Source organism: Megalopta genalis, chromosome 2 (genome assembly GCF_051020955.1).
Source record: "Megalopta genalis isolate 19385.01 chromosome 2, iyMegGena1_principal, whole genome shotgun sequence".
Taxonomy (NCBI): domain Eukaryota; kingdom Metazoa; phylum Arthropoda; class Insecta; order Hymenoptera; family Halictidae; genus Megalopta; species Megalopta genalis.
Window position 1 is genome coordinate 12278650 of NC_135014.1, and position 25942 is coordinate 12304591.

Below are 25942 nucleotides of genomic sequence, written 5' to 3' on the forward strand. Positions count from 1 at the left end.
CGGCTCGCATCGACTAACGTCAAATTCGAACCGGTGCACGAAACACGGAAATGGCTGCACGATTTCTTCGAGGACACATTTTTTCCGAAATGGAGTTCACCGATTGGCTGAGAAATTGGGAATTATAGGGTTCCTCGGATCATTTGAAGCAACTTTTTCCTTTGCGAAAATGCAATCCGTGGCTTCGTTTACGAGTTATCAGTGAAAAACGGTGAAAAAATCGATGTACACTCGCACTCCAATCTATCAGGAAATCCATCCTGCTAGTCTCAGTAACTGGTCCAAAATTTTGCTGTCCACCTAGGGGAACCAGTTACTGAGACAAGTGGAATCGATTTCTGAACAGATCACAAAAATCCGGAAAATGAATTCTACTAGTCTCAGTAACTGGTCCCTCTAGGTCGACAGCGAAATTTTGGACCAGTTACTGAGACTAGTAGAATTCATTTTCCGGATTTTTCGGATCTGTCCGGAAATCAATCCCACTAGTCTCAGTAACTGGTCCGCCTACATCCACAGAAAAATTTTGGACCAGTTACTGAGACTAGTAGAATTCATATTTTCCGGTTTTCCGGATTTTTCGGATCTGTCCGGAAATCAATCTCACTAGTCTCAGTAACTGGTCCCTCTAGGTCGACAGCGAAATTTTGGACCAGTTACTGAGACTAGTAGAATTCATTTTCCGAATTTTTGGGAGTCGGAAGGCATATCATAACTTTATGTCCACATAACCCTAAAATGAAGTTTCTCTCATTAATTACCAAAATATGAGTGAAATAAAACAGAAGGCAATATAGAAGATAATAAATAGCTCCCAAACGAAGCGACGGATTGCATTTTCGCAAAGAAAAAAATTGCTTCAAACGACCTCAGGAATCTCCCGTTTCCAGGTGTTAGCATAATTGTGGGACACTGTTACCTGTGGACGGATTTCATTGCTATGTTTTCACTTGATGCGACGTTAATATGTTCTCCACCTTGCATTAGCAGGTTTTTTGGGTAGACCTAGTAACATGTTTCTGCCTATATTGTCGCGCGAGGACGGATTTCATTCGATTTCTATAATATTTAGTTGAGTTAGCACAGTACACTTCGCTATTTCACGTTCTCCATTATTTTTCATTCTATATTTAATGTACACGAATATTATTTCGTTCTTACTTTTCGCGAAATCGTTAACTGGGCTCTTAAGCTGTTACAATTATATTTAGTTATGGGAATAACAATTACACTTTTCGGCAGAATTTGTTTCGCTTTCACCGAAGATCGGTCTCCCGAATGTTCTCCGAACAATTCAGATCGCCTAACAGAGACCGCGATTAATTTAATAGAGCGTTTTACTTATCGACGAGAGAAAAAGCGGGCCGTCGAAATGAATAATTGGCCGCATAAATTACGATATTTCCAGGCCAGAGTGGAAACAATTGGCCGGGCAGACAGGGTAGTCGATTGTTCCGCGGAAAAATGCGCGGCGGCGTGGTCGCCGAGACGGAAGGACGGGAGAAAGAGGAAAAGGATTGTTGTTCTTCCGGTGGAAGCGGCTCTAAAACGGATCCTTTATCCCCGTTAAAGGTTCGGATCTCTCGTGGACCCGGGGCTACACGTTGCCTTCTACGTATCGGCCGCGTCCTTTCCGAGGAACTCGATCGGCCCGGTTAGCACTCCACTTATCCGCGGCTTGTTTCCTCCCGCGATTGCATTCTGAGCGACTGCCAGCCCCCTTTGATCCACCTGTTCCCCTCTCGAGAGGAATGCCCGCGACTCCGCCGGCTGAAGACAATGAAAAATCCTGGACGGCTCGCAATTAACCGGCGCGGATAACTTGCCCGATTATTTAACGGCTCGTTGTTCGCAAATCGGCCGCGAGCCCGAACATGGCCGATCAAATGGCGCACGTTGCGACGCTGAAATTCGAGGCTCGGATTTTATGAAAGGATTGATTGATACAGATTTAAAGTTTTAAATGAGCTGCGGATTTTTTTTCTGCATTTTCGAGAAAAATCGCTTGGTCGGAGAGAAAATTGTTGAGACGTCAGAAGAATTTTAGGATATTTTTGAAATATTGAAATAGATAAATATATTGGAATTGTTGAACGTGGAAAGACATTTTCAGCAGACTGAAGGCTCTTAATCAACTTGTAAATAATTTTCATTTCGCATAAAAATCGGCAGTCTATTTACAATGCAATAGAGACTCTCTTATCTCCGATTGTTTATTTCTGTAATATTATTATTATTTTTATATTATTATTTTAATATTATAATTTCAATATTATAATTTCAATATTATAATTTTAATATTATTATTATTTATATTTGTATTATTATCTTGCAATATTACAGCCTAAACATTTTATTCAAATTCTCTAGTGCATTGTACAAACATTCTAAGGGAGCACCTATGGCAGTTGCATCGCCAGAACCCTCCGCGATGATATGTTGTGGGCGCGCATCGGCTTTCATTGATCTCTAAACTACTTCGCAAAATGAGTGGCGCAGTCTGCTTCGGAATCCGCACCCTGTGGTCCAATGAATGAACAAGGATTGAAAGACCACCGAGCAGATCTATTGAAAATCTCCCGATTGCTTCGTTAATTCAATTGTGTTGTAAGAACTGTATATTATCAATTCGAATTATCGATTCGATTATCGAGCATATAATTATTCCGATCAAATAAAAATATTCTGCATCTATTTAATGGGGTTTAAGGGTAGCAGTGGTCCGAAACGTTCTTTCACTACACTATCAGGTATTTTTGAAGTGCATCATTATTGATTCAATTAATGATAATATAATAATTTCGATTAAATAAAAATATTCTGCGTTCATTGAATAGATTCAAGAGTAGTAATATTCGAAAACGTTGTTTCACTGTAATGTCACATATTTTTTAAATAAACGAGGACAAATTCATCAATGATATTGTAAAACCTGTAATTATTGATTCATAATTATTAATTCGATTATCGAGAATATAGTAATTCCGATAAAATAAAAATATTCTGCGTCCACTGAATAGGTTTAAGGGTAGCAATGTTCGAAAACGTTGTTTTACTGCAATGTCACATATTTTTTAAATGAACGAGGACAAATTCATCAATGATATTGTAAAACCTGTAATTATTGATTCATAATTATTAATTCGATTATCGACAGTATAATAACTCCAATAAAATAAAAATATTCTGCGTCCATTGAATAGGTTTAAGGGTAGTAATATTCGAAAACGTTGTTTCACTGTAATGTCACATATTTTTTAAATGAACGAGAACAAATTCATCAATGATATTGTAAAACCTGTAATTATTGATTCATAATTATTAATTCGATTATCGACAGTATAATAACTCCAATAAAATAAAAATATTCTGCGTCCATTGAATAGGTTTAAGGGTAGTAATTTTCGAAAGCGTTGTTTCACACCACACAGTCAGATATTTTTTAAGCGAACGAGGACAAAAATTCGCGAAGTAATAACCGTTCCCATCACGTAGAATTATCGAGTGAATAACTGAGAATCGCCATCGCGTTATCAACGGACCAGAACGTCGTTGCGGAACGCGTTCAAACACTTCTGAAAATAATCACGATTACGTTGTAAGGCGAATCGTATTCGACGAGAATAGCAGGAAAATCTGGCAGCGGAGAGGTTTCCCGGCAGAAAGAAAGTGGGAATGAACGAGACGGAAAATTCCCGGTGTGCGCGATTATCTCCGGTGACCGGGTTGATTTTCGTTATTCCGTTTTTCCGGGACAACGCACCGGCGAGCCGTACCCGGCCCCGTGAAGTTATTAATGCTCGCGCGTTTGCGACTTAATTAACCAACGACAAAGATTTCGGGTCGGCTGCGGCGTGCACGCGTGCAGGTATTACCCGGTAATCGCGATCAACCGTGCGTACCGCGACGTAATTAACTTGAATGCAAGCAGAGAGAGCAAGAGAGAGAAAGAGAGAGAGAGAGAGAGAGAGAGAGAGGGAGAGAGAGGGAGGGAGGGAGAAAAAGAGAGCCGCGCCCTTGCGCAATCAACAAGTTCGCGTTTTTCCGGCCGACTCGCGGCATGAATACTAATTACGCTCGACTCTCCGCTAAAAGATCCGATGACACCGTTCGCGACTAATCCGCTCTTCCGATGCGCCACCTCCGCCCCCGGCCGCGGAGGAGCGAATCGTGGCCGGCAGGTGAGCGCCGGAAACGTGAAATTTTTATCGGGGCTCGCATTTTCGCGGCGGGCAAAGTCGCGCGGGAATTCCGCCGGTCCCGGCGATCGATTCCACCGTTCACGGGTCGATGAACGCTCGAACTCGCCACCGACGCCGTAGGGTTCAGCAAAATTATGCAGAACGCGGCCCCGGCCTGCGTTAACCACTCCCAATGGTTTGAACCCCTTTGATTCGCGTCCGGGCCATAACCGTGCCGATATGCTCGCGGGTTTCTCGTGCGCGTGAGCGGAATTAGTTCCGATGGACGGGGCCTCTGATAGCTTCGGGATAACCGACTTGCGGCGCTTCGAAAATTCACGGAAAAATCCGGGGATGCTTCTTCTTCGATCTTCGATCTGTTAACAGTCGCGCGAAATTTGTAAGATATTCGTAGGAAATTTGCGAAAGATTCGCAAAAGATTCGCAGAAAATTAGCAGAAAATTCATAGAAGATTCGTCGAAAAATCGTAGGTAAGTTGTAGAAAAGTCGTAGAAAAGTTGCAGAAAATTAGCAGAACATTCGTAGAAAATTTGTAGAAAGTTCATCAAAAATTCGTAGAAAACTCGAAAAAGATTCGTCGAAAATTCGTAGGAAAGTCATAGAATATTCGCAGAAAAGTCATCGAAAATTCGTAGAAAATTAGCAAAAAATTCGTAGAAAATTCGCAAAAATCCGCAGAAAATCCGCAGAAAATCCGCAAAAAATCCGCAGAAAATTCGCAAAAACCCTCATACCTTATTTTAGCATATTTCCCCCCAAATCACTATACCGACAATTTACAAAACGGCGCAAAAAATCAGCTAGTTTCTTCTTCTCATAATTCAATGTCCTCTGACCAACTGTACCAGCGATCCAGGCTCCGACGATCCATGTACGATCCATGCATCTTGCAACCCCCAGAGACCTAGAACCCCCTAGACCCCATCAAGAGCCTCAAAATCCCTAGAACTCATCTCTCCCTTCCTCTCGATCCGTCCGAACAATTCTTATTTCGCGCAACGACCCACAGTCCGATCACAGGACATCACGGTGAAGCGGGCCGGTGTCCTGGAGCGAAGGACGAAGCGCCGGAGCATAGAACAGAGTCCTGTAGGAAGGTCTGCGGCAAATCCCGCAGGTTTTTCCGTCCGCGTAAAATTGCTTTCCCGCTGCGCGTTCCTCCGGCTTGGTATCGCGTCCCGCGATTTTTTGCGACCGACTTAATCGAGCACTGCGAGCGAGGCAATCGATGCGAGCAATGGGGTGGAAAGGGAGAGAAAACGCGATAGACACGATGAGAGAGAGAGGGAGAGAGAGAAGGTAAAAAAGGAGGATAACCCTCGAAAAAGGATTAAAAAGCGAGCGTGTTTTCGAGGATGGTGTCTCGGTGCGTGGTCGGACAGGGTGTCCTCGGCAGGACGAGAGGATCCAGCCCCCACGAGAGCATAACGCTTGTAATAATTATGATATTCCGTCACGGGGGTGGTTTTGATCCCCTCAGGCTAGCCCCCTTCGCTCGCACCTACGTACGCTCGCATTTACCAAGACCACGTCTCCCTCTCTCTCTCTCTCTCTCTCTCGTTCTCTCTTTCTCTCTCTTTCTCCCCCTCTCTCTCACTCTCTGGCTCTCTCCGGTCTTCTCTCTCGGCCCCCCGGGGGGTTGGGGCGCGGCCGTGTTTGCTCTATCGACCGCCGACGGTCCACGAACTTAACCGAACGTGTCCGAACGCCTCCGTGGAAGGGCACACCGCCGCCTATCTCCCCGTTGCGTCGCGTGCCACCTCTCTCTCTCCTCTCCTCTCGTCTCTCTTCGCTGCTCTCCTCTCTCTTCTTTGCTCTCTTCTGCTCTTCTCTCCTCTTCTTTCTCTCTTCTCTTCTCTTCTCTTCTCGCGGCCACGTCTCTTCTCCCGAGAGCGTCGGCACCCGCGCGCTTCTCCTTTCCAGCCTCTTACGTCTCCCTTCAACCATTCCTTCCCTCGTCTTCGCCTTCGCCATCGCCTTCGATGCCAACCCCGCTTCGCCTTTTTCTTCCTCGTATCCGTGTTCCACGTTCGGCCTTCGCCCCGAACTCGGCCACCGGAGAGAAAAGGTAAAAGCCGAGCGCCAAGGTGGGGCGACTTTTCGGAAGCTACGAGCCACCAGATACCCCGGGCTCCCTTACGGAAGTCGATCCTACGGGATCCTAATTTCTTCGCGGGATCAGTCCGCTTTCTAACCCGGGACCACCAGCTGTCCGGTATGCCGACGGCGTGCACCGATTTTTACGAATTCTTCGTTCCAAGTCTCTCTTCGCGATACGAAGAGGCGGAGACGGCGGGTCCTTCGGACCGATTGAAACAACTGGGTCAATCAACGTAACAGTAAACAGTGGAGATATTAAATATTGTCACTCGATTCTCTAGTTTCGCATAATTAGACGGCGGATCTTTATGTAACGTATAAATCGTCCGCGTCGATCGCAAGATTTTGGGGGCGAGTGCAATTCATAGTAGCAAATTTAGCAAATTTAGTGCAATAAAGATGCAATAAATAGTAAATTAAATCTCGCAATCTTAAATCTTGCTATCTTAAATCATTTTGATAAGTTGCAATTGGCACATCGACGCGTGTTTCTCTCAACATTTCTCTCAATTCGCTTCGTCCTTCCATACTTCGCCGATACATTTTTCCCATAAATTTATTACAATTCGCGATCTACTGATAATTATTTATTACTTATTTATTATTATTGCATATTTATTACTGATAATTTATTGTTCGCCAGCTATCGTTGATCAGCTGAGTATTTTGAGACCGTTACTAATTATTCGTTCATTCTTGTCACATAATTGTAAGAGAAATAGTCAAAAATTGTATAAACATTTTCGATACACTTGTTTCTAATCGATCGAGCTTGGATCTATTCATCATTTACGAGCAAAGTATAGATTAGAATAGATTTTTCTATATTTTCGTCAGCGATCTGCAAGGTAGATTATGCTAATAGTGGTGGTTTAACTTTTTCTATTTTTTATTGTAGTAGATAAGGATTAAAGAGCACCAGGACTATTTCATCAAATCCTGTTTTTGCCACGATTCACTTCAACACTGTGAAACCAGTCGAAATGTTCCTCGATTATGTTTTCTACAATTACTGAAATTCTAAGACTGTTTCCACGAGAAATACAGAGTAATCTTTCCTATCGTTCCTCGTTCATTTCCATAGAAAACGCATCGAATTTAATAACCGCAGATGCTTGAACATGAAAGTGGAAATAGCAAGGAAAGAGGAATCGATGGGAGTAATATAATTTCTCTCTAATTCGCATTGAGATTTCGCACAAAAATGGACAATTTCGGAAGAGGAGATTCGATTATTCGAGGCTGGCGTCGCGTTTTTATAACTGTTGACAATCGGTAACTATAAAAACGAGTCGCAAGCCTCGAATAATCGCATCTCCTCTTCCAAAATTGTCCATTTTTGTGCGAAATCTCAGCGCGAATTAAGTAGAAATTACTAAAAGAAAATTACCAAATCACATCGAGACAAACTTCTTCTTTCGGGCGCACGTACGAAACTCGAGCAAATCCGCTCCTGTCTCCGTTACGAGACAACGATCAACGTTGCGCGCATCGTTATTACATCGTTGCACCTTCCATACAACAGTATTCAATGTACTATACAACTTAGTACACACTATCGCAGTATAAATACATCGGTCGCGCCTGAAGCTCGACAGTTAAGGTCGAACGGCGACACAATTAACGAGAGGCCAGAGGCGTACAAAAGGGGATTTTTAGCAGGCGAAAGGAACTTTCATCCGGCGCGTCGTCTTCGCAATTTTCGTAACTGCACCGACGCGACGCGACGCGAGGCGACGCGTCGTTTCAGGCGAGTGCGTGCAGCACGAAGAGACCCGCGGCGCGGCGTCACAACGAACAAGATCTTTGAAGTATCCGGCCCCGCAAAGCTCTACCCGTATCCGTGCTTCTTGTAACGATCCACGGGCCGGTGCTCGCGGAGCCGAGGCAACCGGCGTGTTTTCATTCCCGCGAAGCGAGACTCGAATCCGCCGTGCACACCGGGGCGACGCGCCGCGCCGCTTAAGCGCGGCCATGAATGCGAACGGGCGCAAGTATTTACATGGGGGAGCGTCTTTAACGATTTCCGGGCTACCGGTTCCCCTCCATCGACACTCTTCGACCTCGAAACCACGCCGGAATTTCGCAAATTCTCCGTCAAGTCCGCCGGAACCAAGATATCGCTCCGCGGGCCACCGCTTTTCGGCTCCCGTGGCCAGGAAGCCACGCCCACTCGGCGCGAGTTCGACGGTCCCCCGGATCCTCCGACGCTCTCCCAGCGTTTCATTATCATCGTTCGAAGGCCGATACTTTCGTCGCAGGTAACGTGAAGGTTCGTTGGAAACGTGGACGCGTTCGTTGCGCCGCGATCGCCTTCCGAGATCGCCTTCCGCGGCGATCGAGAGCCGCGAAGCCACGCCCTCTCGAGTCAAGAAGAATAGTCCAGCGGATCGCGCGACGCTCCGATCCGCTTGGAAAATCTCGCCGTTGTCTTCGTCGAAGCCTGCCGCGAGTATGAAACACTGCGACGGACCAGTTTCTCTCCGTCATCGAAACCGGTTGCCCCCCGGGGCCACCGCGGAGCTCTTCGAAGCGCAAAGAGCCGCGCGGCAATGTCCGCGGACGACGAGCCGGGCTCCTGGTTTCATAAATATTTCGCGAGAAACGGTTGAAATCTCAAAGGAATTAATTTCGACGAATTAATTTCCGAGACAATTCCCTCTCGGCTTCAGGGGGAGAGAGGGGGGGAGCGGAGGGTACACTTCTATCAGAGACTATCGGCGCGGACAAACGGAACGGCTCCAAGTTCAAATCTTTCTTCGTCCTTGGCACGAGCCCTCGAGGAATTTGAAAGGCAATCCCATTTGCGTCCTGCCACCGCCCGCGCCCTCCCCGCGACCTCCCAGCACCCTCCGCCGCGCCGTCTTCTCCAACATTAACGTTCCCTCCTCCCTTTCGGCCCGTTCTCTCTCTCTCTCTCGGTTTCGCTCGGCGAGCCCGCTTTCTTCCCCTTTTTTAAGCCTTATCTTCCACTCTCTTTGCCAGGGTAAACACGGGACGACGATACCAACGGATGGTTTCATCGAGCCCTTTGAGAGGGCCGGGTCTCCTCCGCGCGTTCCGCGCTCATCTTCTTGGCAATCTGTTGAAACGGATCATAACGCGCATGCCTTCGCGACCGAACCTCCGCAAGGCCGAACAGACGCGGCCGCCGGCCTCCTCCTCTTTTTCCCTTTGAAGTCGGCCTGCTTCCGTGGATCGCCTAAGAAACCACCGTTTCGTCCTTTACGAAACGCCCTGGTCGCCGCCAACGCCGTGGTCGTGTCACCGTGCCGCCCGTCTTTCACCAAGGCCAAACCGGCAACGTAATGCTGATGAACCGGATAGGCGAGCCGAAGATCTCGCCGCGATTATACCCGGCGTCTTTCGGGCCGGGATAAAAAAACCCTCCGGGGCGTTACGCCGCGGTGTCCCCGTGCCGTTGCATTGTCGCGAACATGCATTCACCGGGCATGCACGCAGAGACAAAAGGACAAACTTTCTGCCGGCAGATGAAGCGTGCTTTTCAATACGGAATCATTTTCTTTCCCCGAGCGACGGCTTCGAAATTCCAGGGGACGATTTATTAATCCCGGAATGCAGCGGCTCGCGAGTAATCTTGCCAGGAAGTTGTCTCGCTGATTACTATAAAGAATGTAGAGGAATTAACGCGATTTTTTCTGCGGTGTATTCGACAGTATAAAATTGCTGTGATCGAAGAACGCGTTGAAGTTGTATAATTTTAGAAATCGAGTATACAATTTTATTAGAACCCGGGATGTTCACTGTGCTTTGAACATTGCAAGCATGTTATTGTTATTATTATTTTGATATCGAGTTCTCGCAGAAGAATCGAGAGCGCATCTGGCCGGTTTACGGCAAATAAATTCAATTGAATTTTCGGTTCGAGGGATTAAGACGGTGAAGCGATTTTCGAGATTCGCGTTCGCTGCAACTGAAACAGGATCTGCGAATTTCGCTCGGGGAAGCTTCTCAAAGCGGAAAAACAATGAAAAATAGTACGAAAAAGTATTCGGATCTGCTCGCTGCGGGAATTCCAGCAAGCTTCGGCCGCCGCGGCGGCGTGTATCTGCAAGGGGATGGCGAAAATGGTTTTTTTCTCTCCCTCCATCTTTCCACGTTCGTTGCGTTGCCATGGGCCGAGCGCGCGCGTTCTCGTCCGATTGTGCAAATTATTCCCTCGTAAACGCTGCGAGGATAGAGATAGAGGGAAGAGTGGGAGAGGGAGGGAGTGAGAGAGAGAGAAAGAGAGAGAGAGAGAGAGCTTAAAGCGCGCGCGTGATTTTCTCTCGGTTGCGTCCTCTTTATCAAACACAATGTTGCTCGGCGTGTTTCCGCGCTTTTGTCGGCGGAGTTACATCACGCTCGCAATTACGGCTCTTTGTCCGGCGACTTTGCTTCATCGTGTCTCGATTGCGACTCGCAGCCCCGTGAAATATAATGCACGGTCAGAAAAGTGATTCGCGTTCGGCCGCTCGAAATCAAATTTGCGGCGCCACCGGACCGGTTGCGCCGTGATCGGCTCTCGCCGAATACAAAAGTCTCTCGTTCTACGGCGATTCTGCCGTTTCGTTTCCATCCCTTTTCCTCCGAGAACGACCGTTCGAAAATAAATGTTCGAAAATCCGCGATGGAAAGGGAGACGGAGAAACAATACTCTTGAACACGTTCCGTTCGTTACGTCGCTGCAAAATCCGCAATCTTTTTGTTTGGCCTTTCGATACAATTTATGGAACGTGTAGAGAAAAGAGTGCTCTTTGAAACGTATATTAAAATTTTTTGATTAACGTTAATTTTTTGCTGAAGAAAAATCGTCGAAGTTCTAATGTTCTAGATCCATCGCGAGCTGCACTCTCAAATACAGAGTGTTCGTTACGACTCTGTCGATTCATCACTTTCAATTACTTCTCAATGAAATTCACGGGAAATGTACACGAAAGTGCACTCTTTAAAACGTGTACAACAGTTTTTCGATAAACATTCACTTTCTTGGAGAAAAAGATTGTCAAACTTCTACTTCCTAGCGTATGTACAAGTTGCAATCCAAATCACACCCCTAAAATGAAGTGTTCTTTGTATCGCTGCGAAGTCTTCAATATTGTTAATTTATTAATGAAATTTACAGGGTATATAGCCGAAAGTATACTCTTTAAAACGTATATAACAGTTTTTTTATGGAAATTAATTTCCCCTAAAAGAAAAATTGTTAAACGTCAACTACTTCAGAGGCATCCCGAAACACACCCCTAAAATAAAATGTTCTTTGCATCGCTGCCAATTCTTCAATTCTACTAATTTATTAACACTATTCGCAGGATATATAGTCGAAAGTATGCTCTCCAGAACGTATATAACAGTTTTTTGATAGAAATTAATCTTCCCTAAAAGAAAAATTGTCGAGTCGCCAAATGTCTATCAGCGCGGAAATCACAAACAGGCAACGCTTGAAGAGACCGTTGCCGAAATTCGGAATCATCGGAAGTTTTCAACGTGATTCGTACAGTTCACAGAGGAAAGTGCATACTTTCGATCTCGAGTGGACCGTCGGCGTCCGTTCGCGTCGGACGCAGCCGGAAATCTAAGACGAGAGGCTCAAAGCAACGGTGATCGATACTTCGCGCCCGACTCGCGGCGGCCACGATGCCGGCACTAGTCGCGGTAATTTAATCGGAAGCCCGTAATCCAGGAATCGCAGCCTTTGAAAGGCTTGCCAGGCTCCTCGTGGATTCGATCCGGAGCGTACACTATCGGAGAAGCAGATCCTCGTTAGGCATTCCGTGCGTTGACTCGAAGTAATCTGCATCTTCGCATGGCCCGACCTCCCCTTTCGTTCGAGCCGTCGTCGTCCCCGTCTTTCGGCATTCCCGATGCCCTTTGAGCACCGCCGCCGCTACAATCGCCGCCATTATAATTTCAGCCGGCTTCCCACCGGTCGGCACGCGATCCCATTTCGTTAATATTAATAGTAAATCACCCCGATCAAACTGATACCGGCCGCCGCCACTTGCCAACTGATTTATACGGATCGTACACGTACCGGTCAGGAAAAGAATGGGGTGCTTTTTCAGACGTCCAATTAGTTTCGAAAAACTAACGGCTGCCAGTTATATTTGGCTGACAAGAAAATATAAACAGACCGCGATCAAATTGCTCTTTCAAAACCGAAATTATTTTCTCGTCAAACTAATCGTATTGCACCTAATATATTTACTAATATGGAAACCGGGTGTGTTCTTTATGCAAAATCAATTTAACAAACATTAATTTTCTTATTTTTAAATTATTTAAAATATCGTCAAGATTATTTTTAACGACATCAACATAATACAAGAGTATATCTTGAAATTCTGTGAAAGTCTTCGCTGTTTTGAATTTTATTTGCTCGTTCTCTTTCTCATAAAATTTTTCGTCGAGAATTACTAGATTAATCTAAATTAATAATCAATTATTAATCTAAATCTAAATAATAATCAATTATCAATCTAAATCTAAATAATAATCAATTATTAATCTAAATCTAAACAACTATTAATCTATTAATCTCGATTAACAATTAAACAGCTAGAATAATTAATCGCCAGATGAACAATTAACTAGCCAGAATAATTAATCCCCGGATTACTGGTCACCCACGGCTATCCGAACTCCCAGACGATCCCAACCGAAGCGTGCGAGGCTTCGTTATTCGAACGCTCGAACGAAGATCATTCAACCCCGTGAAGTTTTCAGCTCGAACTTCGTGAACTCCGATCGCGGGTGGCAATTTTGACGATCGGCGTCGAACGGATAGTGTATAAGGGTGGTTCGCGCTAATTGGGCCGCAGTTTGGTCGATGCAACCCCGCGACGCGGCGCGACAACGGCTCGTCGAGCGAAGGCGGAGAGGGTGAAGGTCGGCTCTCTCTCGAAGATGGAAACGACGCGTCTGGCTGAACGACACCGGCACCGGCATCCGAGACGCGACGTTAACGCACTCGACCCCTTCGGAAAACGGTAAGTAGATCGCGTTGTACACGCGGCTCGGCTCCGCTCCGCTCCGCTCGGCTCGGCGTCGACGTCGCGAGCAGTCGGCAAGGAAGATGGAAAACGACTGGGAACGCTCGCCTCGCCTCGAGGAGCCAGGAGACCTGCCAGCCAGCCGGCAACTTGACAAAAGTTCAGACACTTGCTAATGAGCGGTACGTACACGGATGTCTCGCCGACACGCGTGCACACACGTGCACCGCCTCCCTCCGCCCGGCCGCCACCCCCGCGAACCGCGCGGTGGTCCGCTGCCGCTGATGCTCTTCCGCTCGGTCTACGTGTGTCTCGTGCAACCGGCCAGCCATCCAGCCAGCCAACCGGTCGACCGACTCGCGAAACAAGAGACCAACGACCTCTCGCGTTCGTGCGAATTCACCGGGGCACGCCGACCGAATATCTCTGCCCGTGATGGCTCTCCGAGACACGCGATTCCGACCGGTCACCGGAATTCGCCGCGCCGCGTCGCGCCGCCGAACTTCCTTCGAGAATTCTCTCTCGTTGATTCGGAAAAGCGCCGGCAGCTTTGCCTGGCTCGTTCTTGGGCGGCGGTGGCGAGCCTTTTTTTAGAAGCGGGTTAAATTTATTTGTTATTTGTTATTATTATTTATTATTATCTGTTATTATTTAGTTATTATTATTATTACTATTTTACTTTATAGCTTTATTTATTTATTCATTATTCTTTTTGGTACCGGCTCGTGGGTCACTAACTCGGCGGCGTTACTTTGGAAACGGGTGGGGGATGGTTTTTTTGAAGCTACTTTTCTTGGTTCTTGCTTTTAAAATCCTTCGGAAAGTTTACGTTTCCTTTTTGTGTTAGTGGCGCTTGCAAGTAAAGAAGAGCAGAAAAGGTCAACGTCGAAAAATTGATATAAATGGGGTGGTACCATGAATTAACGCGCCAGGTTATATATATTATATGTATTATTAGACATTATATATACTTTATATTTTTAATATTTCTGATTGCCTGTTCTCTCTTTTATGGTATAAAAAATAAGTTTGTAAAAATTAACGCGTGGGTCATTTAAAAAGCCTGTCTGGGTCAGTGTCTGACCCGTGGATCAGGTTTTATTTATTATATATATAATATTATATTATTGTATGTAATAGTTATAAATAATGTAATATAATAATGTATACAATATATAATATAATATATAATATAACATATATATATGTTATATTATATTATATGTATTATATAATATTGTATACATTATTTTATTATTATATATAACAATTATAAATAATATAATATATATTTGTATTTAATTTCTGCGAAGTTTCCGACATTTCTTGATCGTCGAATGCGAGCGATAAGTTGTAATTATGAAGTCGCCAGTCACAGCTCGGTGAATCGAACGGCAGAGATTCTTTCGGAAAATAGTCCCGCTTCGAGCTATTGAGGCGTGTTGCGCGTGACGCGACTACGATACGCAATTTCCCGTGAACAACGCCGGGACGCAAACTCCACCCTCGTCGTCGTCGTCGTCGTCGTCGCAGGTTTTCGAGCGTAACGGCCCGACGAGTCGCGCAAAGCGCGTGAAAAGAAGCATCGCGTTCGATTTAATGGCTGCCAAGCAGACGGCATTGTGCGTCTGCTCGAGGTCGGACACGCGTAACCAGGCGTCGAAATACAAACGGACAAGGAACGGTGGCTCGCGAGAAAATTGAAGAACGCGCGGCGAACGTTGCTGCGAATTATATATGAAACACGATCGAATCGCAGATCGAAAGAGCTGCCTGGTATTTTCAATATTTTTATATCGTGTGTAAAAGATTTGATGTTCGCGATCATCCCTGATTAAATACAGTTCCATAATTGTCGCAAGGTAGAAACGCTTCCTGGGTTGCCCTAAGGGTCATAGGATAACAAAAGAGTTTTTTGGAACCAAATATAGTCGATTCAATTGTTTGAATTGTTTTCATTGGACTGAATAAATTATGCGTAAAGCTATCCCAAATCACACCCCTAAAATGGAGCGTTCTTTGCATCGCTGTCAATTCTTCAATTTTGTTCATTTATTGATGACATTTACGGAGTATGTAATCGAACGTATACTCTTTAAAACGTATGTAACAGTTTTTTGGTAGAAATTAATTTTCCCTAAAAGAGAAATTGTCAAAGTTCAACTGTTTTAGGAGCGTGCAAGATCAATCTCAAGTAACACCCCTAAAATGGAGTGTTCTTTGCATCGCTGCCAATTCTTAAATTTTGTTAATTTATTAATGAAATTTACAGGGTATATAATCGAAAGTATGCTCTTCAAAACGTATATAACAGTTTTTTGATAGAAATTAATCTTCCCTAAAAGAAAAATTGTCAAATGTCAACTATTTCAGAAGCGTGCAAGAGGCATTCCAAATCACACCCCTAAAATGGAGTGTTCTTTGCCTCGCTGTCAAATCTTCAATTTTATTAATTTATTAATGAAATTCACAGGGTATATAGCCGAAACTATACTCTTTAAAACGTGTATGATAGTTCACCAAAAATAGTTCATCTTCACGAAGAAAAAAATGGTCAAATTGTTACTTTTCCAAGTAAACTCGCACGAATAACTATTACGATACTCTTTTGTACAAGCTCTGTATAATTTTTGTACAGAGTATAATTTTTCTAAAATTGTTGCATAATTTTTAATATATTTTGTACAGCGAAGGATTTGGAATGGAAGCAGATATCGTCACCAAAGCGGAGCCAGTGCTTCCCTAGATGAAACACGGTAGAACGATTGCGGAACGCGATCCGGCAGATTCTCTAAACTATGCAGATAAATTCTTTCGAGGAAGTTTAAGAATGTAAACGCCGCGCCGGAGGAAACACAGCAGGCAGTTCGGTTCGGGGAGCCCGACAAACCTCAAGGTACGTGACCGTCCCGTCCGATACGCCTCCCAGCCCAGGGCGCAGAGTCTGCAAAGACGGGTTTTTCCATCGAGGAGAGACCACGGGGACGCAAAAGGCGAGCGAGTGAATAGTTGAAAATTACGGTGAACTCGTCCGTGAGAAGAAACGCCAACCTTTTCCACCCTCTCCGTGACCCTCTCCTCCCTCTTCCTCCTTCGTGCACGAGAATCTTGGAATCCCTGCGCGCGGATCGCTTCGATAACTCGCCTAAGTCTGTCTCACGATCCTTCAATCACTTCGGCTTCCAAGAAAAGACAAACGTTTCTGAATTTCGCGACGACAAACACGATTGAGTAACAATGCGTCGAAACGCATGGTGTTCGCTCTGCCACTGCTAAATCTACACTTTTTAATATTTTTTAATGAAATTTACGGAATATGTGGAAGAAAGTATACTCTTTAAAGTGTATATAATGATTTGTTGATATAAATTAATTTTCCTTAAAAGAAGAATTGTCAAAGTTCAACTATTTGAGGAGCGTGCAAGATGCAATGCAAATCACACCCCAAAAATGAAGTGTTCTTTGCATCGCTGCCAATTCTTCAATTTTGTTAATTTATCAATGAAATTTACAGGATATGTAGTCGAAAGAATACTCTTTAAAACGTATACAACAGTTTTTTGGTAGAAATTAATTTTCCCCGAAAGAAAAATTGTCAAAGTTACTTGAGAAGTATACAAGATGGATCCAAAATCACACCCCTAAAATGGAGTGTTCTTTGCATCGCTGCCAATTCTTCAATTCTACTTAATTAATATTAACGCTATTTACAGAACATGTAGTCGAAAGTATGCTCTTTAAGACGTATACAACAGTTTTTGATAGAAATTAATTTCCCCTAAAAGAAAAATTGTCAAACGTCAACTATTTCAGAAGTATGCAAGATGCATCCCAAATCACACCCCTAAAATGGAGTGTTCTTTGCATCGCTGCCAATTCTTCAATTATATTAATTTACTAATGAAATTAACAGTCTATATAGCCAAAAGTATACTCTTTAGAACGTATATAACGGTTTTCCAAAGATCTTTCATTTACACGAAGAAAAAAATTGTCAAATCTCGTCTGATGGACGAACCACGGATCTATATCGATTTCCAAGATCTTCCAGGAAGCGAAATACGTGCCCAGGATCGAACGGCTGGCCGAAGAAACGAGGAAAAGAGTAAATTGGCTGACGGTGATCCATTTACGAGCGATTAGATTTCAATCTGGGAGCGAGTGCGAAGCGGAGGGAGCGCGTTAATTGCCGGTAGTTTCGACTGTTCTTTAAACACAGCCGGGCAAAGTAAATGGTTCTTGGTGAAAGACGCGGCCGTAACGGGGAGGGTGGAACGAAGAAAAACGAAAAGGGAAGACGGAAGAGTGAATGGATGGCAGCGGGCTCGCTCGCTCGCTCGTTCTTCCCAGCCGTTTACAATTTATAATCGCATTAAACGGTCGGAGGAGAGACTCACCGTTTCGCGTGGCTCCGGATCCGAGCCCTCCGCCAGGCAGCTCCGTTTCTGAAAAGACAAAAAGACGGGAATGTAGTTTGACGGAGGCGCCGCTATATCTACGGGCTGTTGCCTCTATCGCGCGGTGCAACGCCGTCTGCATCGGCCGGCAAACGGATGCCCGTAATGCCATTTCGAATGGTAAACGGTAAACAGCCCGTTTTATTTGGAATCGGTCGCGAAAACTAAACATTCTGCTCGACGGTGAACGGGCTGCTCGCGATCATGTTCAAAATTCATAGCGTTCGCCGTTCTCTCCGCGCCGGCTTAACAGGTTGCTTGCCATGGAAAATCATTTTTATTGCAACATATTCGCATGAATCGAATTTTTATATAATTTTTACGATACGAAAGAATTTAACTGGTATTTATTTTAATTTTCTCGTTTCGGTTTCACCGATTAACCAATTAACTGTTGCAATGTAGAATTAAATTCGTTACGAAACGAATATTTTATTCTTTAATTTTTCCACTAACATTTCTGTATTTATTTAAGTTATTCAGCTAGCTGTTTTTGTTGTATTCTCGTCGCGCATAAAAAAAGAATTTATTAAATTACTTTTATATTTTTGTACACACGGCACTTGTTAACAGACAGTCTGGAAATGATAAAAAAATAAATACGAAACACGCGGCAACACAGTGTGCCATTCGAATTTAAAAAATGTATCGAATCACTTTAATATTCCGAGCATTTTTGTCCGCGTGGCACTTGATAATAGACAGCCTGGAAATGGTGGTCGTAAATGCCAAACATATTCAACGGCGTGCCATTCGAATATAAAAAATGATCCGCCGTCCTGAATGTCCCGGAGATGAATTTTAGCCGCTGAAGACCGTATTGTGGCAATTTAAAGAATGATGAATACGTCGCTGAAGTTTTGATGAAAGATCGGCGTTCCCAGGAACGGCGCTATTGAAAATGGCCCCGGGTGCCGGGGCTCCGAAAATCGTGTCCTCGTCGAAACGGTAGACGCGTGGCGCTTGTGTAATTCATTTTGCTCATTCATTATGGATTTTAATACCGGCCGCGTCGGGGGCCCGTCATAAATTAAGCCCTGTCAGGGCGACAGCCCACCGAAACGAATGAACCCGCGGAATCCGACGCGAACTGACAGAATCACTGATCGGAACCTTTTTTTTTTCTTCTACGCCGATGAGTCTCTCAATTTTCACAGGGGAGGGCCCCGGATCGATCGACACCCGCTACTCCCGCGCCGAGTGTTCCCTGTCAACCTTTTTACCAGCGACGGCGGACGCGTGCTTCGTTTAAATGCACAATCCGCGGGGCCGCGGAACGGTCAAAGTGTGTCGCGCACAAGACGAACACTGTCATCGAATCGATAACGCTCCGAGTATTAAGTTTAGACCGGAGTTATTCCCGTGCGACGCCGCGCACGAGCTTTCGCCGTTGCCGCGAACCTTTCCACCGCGTATTAAGCGACGAAAAAATTCGTGCTCGTTCCTCGAGCATGGGCCAGAGTGTCCTGGAAATTTCGCGAGAAACCGCTGCGTAGGTACCCAGAAAAAAATTCCCCAAAATCACTTTTGGTCGGCCTACCGAGTCTCGCTTTTTCACGGTACGCGATGAAGCCGTACATAAATGTTTATGCACGCTTATTTCTGCCGTATATTTTTCGACAAGAAAATTTGTGCTGGTTCCTTGAACACGAGGCAAATTATCCGGAAAGTTGCAAAGAGAATCGTTTTCTAGTTTCGATGGGAAAAATTCCTAAAAATCAGTCTTTTTGGTGACTGCTTACTGAACGCGGTGCTTTGAAGATTGGGTAATAAATGTTTATGTATATGCACTTCTAACGAATATTTCGTAATGAAAAAATTCGTATATATTCCTTGAATGTGGGGTAAAGAATCGTGAAAGTTGCGAAGAGATTCGTTTCCTAGGTCCTTCAGAAAAAATTCCTAAAGATCAGTCTCTTCCGGTCTCCTGACCGAACGTGGTTTTTCAAAGAAATAACAAAACCTTGTATAAATGTTTATATATATTCTAACAAATATTTCACAATGAATACAATCGTACATATTCCTCGAAATAAAATTGTCGAGAAGAATCGCTTGCTAGTTTTCCAAGAAAAAAGTTGCAAAGCGCGTTCTAAATCGAGCTCCCTATTCGAGGAATAAAGTTAAATGAAACGGCCTGTACAGGCGGCCCGTGTTCAGGGACTGTGACGTTCGCACACTCTCCTGCGAGCTCATATCCCACGAAATAGAGAGCGAGAGAGAGAGAGAGAGAGAGAGAGAGAGTGCGTGAGAGGACGAGAGGGTACGCGAGGAGGGGCCATTAAGAGGTGGCACCAGCTAGTTTTCCTGTCGTTTCTTCGCGATACCGCCGCCGTCTGGTGAATGTATTACCCTCTCTTTAATTACACGCGTTACTTACGCCCGTTAATTAGGCTCCGCCTGAGAATTAGAAAACCGACCTGGAGAAGGGAACGGGGCAGTGGAGTCGCATGCGAGTAATAGCGAGACCGGTAAGTGGCTGTACCACACGATAGTTTTGCGAAATCAGGGTTTCGTGGCTTTGACGGTTGTCGTTTAGGTTCCTTTAGGGGCCTGATGTACGAAAGTGTCCCTTGCTGGGCCCAATACGATGTCAATGAAACGTGTTTGTCATTCGATGCAATTTATACTGTGTATTTTCGAATTAAATCACTGTTTATATTTATTCTGTAATTTGAAGGGTATTTTGGCTGGTTAGTTCATAAATAATAATAATAATAATAGTATAATAATAATATAATAATAATAATAATAATAATAATAATAGTAACAATAATAGCATGGAAAATTGTGTTCGAGAATATCTTGATAAAGGCAAATTTTGTAAACTGAGTTCGAGATTATATTAATCAAGAAAAATTGTGGAAAATTGTGTTAAAGTGTACCTCAATCGAGAAAAATTGTGGAAAACAATGTTTACGTGTATCTTAATCAAGAAAAATTATGGAAAATTGTGTTCGAGTGTACCTTAATCAAGAAAAATTATTTAAGTGAATCTTCATTAGCAAAAAATGAATCAATTCGAATCAGTTCGAACAAATTTTAATTAAAAAGAAAAAAATTCTGGAAAACCGTGTCCAAGATCATCTTAATCAAGACAAAATATTGGAAAGCTCGACTCGTGGTCAACAAAAATTATGGAAAACAAGTCTTTAAGACCTCGCCGATTTAAAAAAAAATGTCTAAAAACTCGTGCAAAACTAGAAAAGAGCCGCGAGTTCCCGGCAAATTGAAAGCCGACGCTGTTACCACAGCGATAGTTGCCCGGCTGCCAAAATATGAAAGATCCGGTGGTCCCATAAACGGGCAGGCTAATAATTTCACAGAGGGGTGGCGGCGGCGGCGGGTTGCAGGATAAACCCCGGGGATAAAGAAGCAAGAAGTTTATCGTGGAAATCGCAAGAGAGACGGCTAAGCCAGGATTTGAGCGTATATCATAACCGGGGCCAGGAAAAAAAAGTTTACCACCCATTGCTAGGAAATATAACACCCCCCGTGGTAGCACGAGGATCCTGCGGCGAGCCGGATAGCAACGGCAGCCCGTGGGTCCATATAAAACTACATGTTATATCATGCAAGCAGCCGTGATAAAACACAGGGAGGATCGTTAAAATTTTCCACCGCGTATCCTCCCCGGAGAATACGTTTCGTTACAGCTTCGTCCGCGCCGTTGTCTCCATTTTGCATTCGGGCATGGTCCTATCGGACCTGCGACGGAACCAGGTGGTCGAAAATATGCGTGCGGCACTAAAGAGTTATTGGAAGAACCGCGCGCGGAGATCTGCCGAGCTCTAAACACGATTATTATATGTATATCGTAAAAACGACGAGATTTTTTGGATTTATTTAAACCGCGAAAAATTTCTCTTATAATTATTGGGTTGGCAACTAAGTAATTGCCGATTTGTTCAATGAAATAAAAAATTCTTCTTCACTTGGAATGAAGTTTAATCTGTAATGCATTTTCCATTTTGTTCGATGACCTTTTGCCATCTTTCTGACAACTTGAAAATTCCACGCTCGTAGAAAGTCTGATCCTTTTCGGCCAAAAACTGAGTTAAGTGAGATTTTACAGCGTCATCATCGTTAAAAGTTTTACCACGAACGGAGTTGTCCAGGGATCGAAATAAGTGGTAATCCGATGGCGCGAGATCAGGGCTATATGGTCGGTGTAACATCAATTCCCAACCAATATCCATCAATTTTTGCCGAGTGGACAAAGACGTGTGCGGCCTATGATTGTCCTGGTGGAAAATGACACCTTTACGATTGACCAATTTTGGTCGCTTTTCCTTGACCGCTGCATTCAATTTGACCAGTTGCTAACATTCACGGATAATAAAAATAACATAATAATAATAATAATAATAGTAATAATAATAATAATAATAATAATTTTATAATATAACATTTACGGATATCATAAAAATGGGAGTGAGAGACATCTATAACTGAAATCGGCAATTACTTAGTTGCCAACCCAATAGATTACATAGACAGATTTTTCTGTAAAATTAAAATTGTAAGACACAGATGTGGTATAGTTATTTGTTTCTTTAATACTAGAACTACCAAGCCGAAATGACTGGTTTCTGATTTTGTTCTTTTACAATTTTCTTTATTAATATCAGAAATTGCAAAGTAAACATCGCGAAACGAATCATTTCGACGAATTTCTTTCACAGAAGCCCCTTTAGAATTTCTTTCTTTCTTCAATTTTAATGTCTTTGATGTATTTTAATTCTCAATTTGCTTCGTTAATTGTAGAAATAATCACTACACCATATTTCTGATCTTTGTTCCAGCATTTAAATAGCATAACCAGCAACAGCAACTTCCATGTTCGCTCAAGTCTGCCTCGCCGAATTTCGCGGACCGTTCTGCGATCTCTGGATAAGAGATCGGCGAATCAGCGAGTCGCATTCTGCAAGCTCGCCGATACGAGGCGACTGAAAACGATTCGTTCGTTCGATCGTGTAGAACAATCGCGCGCGCGCGCGTCTGTCTCGTCGCTCGCGACAACCGTTTACCCAGCTTTCTCTCTCCGTGAACTTGAAATCGAATTACACGCGCTCACGCACACGAGCAATTCCCTCTTACGCAATTGCCGGTAATTCCAGACAAGGGAATTCGGGCCACGAGCAACGAGCAACGCCGCGGAACCGAGACCGTGAACGCAGCCGGCACGCGGGAACACAGCCGGCAGCGACTCGCAATCTTATTGTCTTCGCTGCCGGAAATCAGCTATTCCCGGTAAACTGCCCGCTTCATAAATTTCTCAGCGAGGAATGTTCGACCAGCGACGACGCGTTCCTAGTGCACCGTGCGTCCGACACGCTAACTGGACGGGAATTTCTGATGCGGGACCGAGCGTCGATCGTGCTCGCTTGTCAAGCCGATCTGCGCAAGAAACGGAGCCCGTGGAACCATTCTTTCCGAACGTTTTAAATTACGATCGTTTTACGCGGGCTTCGCGACGAACCTGTCTGGGACGGTTTCGCATCCTTCGTTCGAGAATTATTCGAATTATTCAGATTGTAGGGAGCCTTTCGTACTTTGTTCGTTCAGTCGAACGTAATAAAAGTAGCAAGATTGTTGGAAATATTTGATATTCAATATGTTAGAATTATGTTAGAACTGTGTTAGGATTGTTCAGATTAATATTATTAATTGTTAGAATTATTTGTATATATTAGAATTATATTAGAATTATGTTAATTGTTAGAATTATTTATATATAGTAGAATTATATTAATTGTTAGAATTGTTTATATACATTAGAATTATATTAGAATTACATTAATTATATTAGGATTATATTGACGATGTTAGAAAATATATTAATTACATTAGAATTATATTAATTATATTAGAATTAGATTGACGATGTTAGAAAAATATATTAATTACATTAGAATTATATTAATTATATTAGAATTGTATTGACGATGTTAGAAAAATATATTAATTACATTAGAATTATATTAATTATATTAGAATTAGATTGACGATGTTAGAAAAATATATTAATTACATTAGAATTATATTAATTATATTAGAATTGTATTGACGATGTTAGAAAAATATATTAATTACATTAGAATTATTTAAGATAGTATTTGGAAATACTAGACAGCGAATTTTATGCATTTACGATGAAATAGCTAATTGTAAAAGAATTCAAAGAATTTAACAACATCAATGTATCACTTTTAATCTATTTAAATGATTACAGAAAAATAACGAATTTGCTACTTAATTTTTATTTCTCGCAGTTATCTTGGACAATTTTTATCTTGCCTAAAAATCCACTATCTATCAATGACTATGAAGACACGAATCTCCTCTTTGTTATTATAAATTATATATCTAAAATCGTCTTGGTTTGGCTTACGTACACTTTGTAATAATTACTCCTTTCTAACACAGAAACCAATAAACCCGTCCAAATAAATTCGTTCTTAAAATTCTCAAAAAGCAAGCGAACGCGTCAGACGCGTCCTCATTGCGTCGGCGGGTTGTGTTAACAGCGAACGATTAGACCCGCAGATTTTGATGGAAAGTTGTTCGTTCGGGCCGGCTGATAAATTGCTCGGCGTTCAAATAAAAGAACATCGCGGTCACGGAATAATAAAATCGCGGGGCGTTAATGGCACGGCAAAATAATTGGCGCGAGAGAGTTCGCCGGCAGGAAAAGATGTCGGCCCGGGGTTCGATTACACCGGGATTCCAATAACGTCGAACTTTTCGACTGGATTAGTTCAGCGGCGTGCACATGCTCTAATTAATGAATTGCCCGGCGCACCAACGAAATCGGATCAGAAGGAAATAAGAGAAATAGAGGAAGCTGATCAGCCGGGAATTATCGTTCGAGCCGGTCCCCGGGGACCGTGCCATTAACGTCGCCGGATGATTCATCCCGTCCGCGAAATATCTTCGGTACAATGGCGGACCCTGTTCTCCTCGGAACAATTCGAATTCAGGTTATAGGGCACGCTTGTCGGAAATACTTTCATTCGGGCGAAAACTGCGCGAAAATTTCGAACGTTCGACGGAGAATAGAAAAACTCGAGCGCGCCGAGAAATATACAGAAAAATCGAGGAATCGTTGCCTCGGCCAATGAAAATTGCTCGCCTTCGGTAAAATTAAGAAGAAAATTGAACCGACCGAATTGAATCGACCATTCAAAAGTCTACGGTTTCGACGATTTAAATTCGCCAGTTTCGATACGGGCAATCAAAAAATTGTTTGCCTTCGTTGAAAATTCTAAAAATTGAATTTCGCCAATTTAAGTCCACAGTTTCGACCGTTGGCGCAAGTCATCCATGGGGGACAGGCTTGTCGCCAGCTCCGTTAATTACGGGACCGGCTGCGGAATGAAAACGCGGGGAGTGGAGGGACCCGGGGAGCAAGGGTCGAAGGAGACCGGCTCGGAAACGCGTACTGTTCGCGTATCCTCCTCCGTCCTCCGACCACCGTGCGCACAATGCGTGCCACGCGATTCCCACCGGCGTATCGCCGCATCCGAAATTCTCACAGGCGGCGGAGAGTGCGTTCACTCCACGGTCGACGAGTCGTCGGCCGTTTCTCCTCGTTGCGCAGCGACAAATATCCTTCAGATATCGGCGATCGATCGATCCGACCGAAAAACTTCGAGTCTACTGCGAAAATGTGTCCTCCGAGGAATTGCAAAATTCATGCCGAGGCTCGAGCGCAAGCATCGACATCTGAATCCGCGGAATAAACTCCCTACGAAGCATCTGCTTCGAACGGTTCACATATTCGTAAGCTCGATCTTGCGAGCCAAGCTCGGGCGAAATAGAGATGAACTCCGGGGGCGCTTCTCGCGTTTACCGTGCGAGATATTAGAACGGAGCGAAGTGCAAATAATAGGTGTACTAGGTGTTAGCTCTGCATCGTGTAATTTTTGCGAAATTTTAGGGATATTGTGGAGCATAGAAAGAAATGACTCTTTAGAGGGGGTTGTTGGGAACAATACGCGACCTGGAGATAAACAATGCTGTATTTAAAAGCGCTTCTCTCGAATACCGGGTGAGATATCAGAATGAAATAAAACGCAAATAAAAGGTCTATACCAGCTCTATATTGTATAATTTTTTCGAAAGTTTATGACTATTGCAGATGATAGGAAAAAAATGAGTTTTTGGAGAGGGTTGTTCGATAGA

At 43.8% G+C, this 25942-nt stretch overlaps 1 long non-coding RNA gene across 2 annotated transcripts in view; it reads right to left on the reverse strand.

Annotated features, from left to right (window-relative positions):
* Nucleotides 1-25942, reverse strand: part of LOC117227164 (uncharacterized) — a 251767-nt gene that overhangs the window by 132089 nt on the left and 93736 nt on the right. For both annotated transcript variants that reach the window (XR_013032635.1, XR_013032634.1), the window contains exon 3: nucleotides 17696-17743. This is a non-coding gene — a long non-coding RNA (uncharacterized LOC117227164). The remainder of the gene's footprint in view (nucleotides 1-17695; nucleotides 17744-25942) is intronic.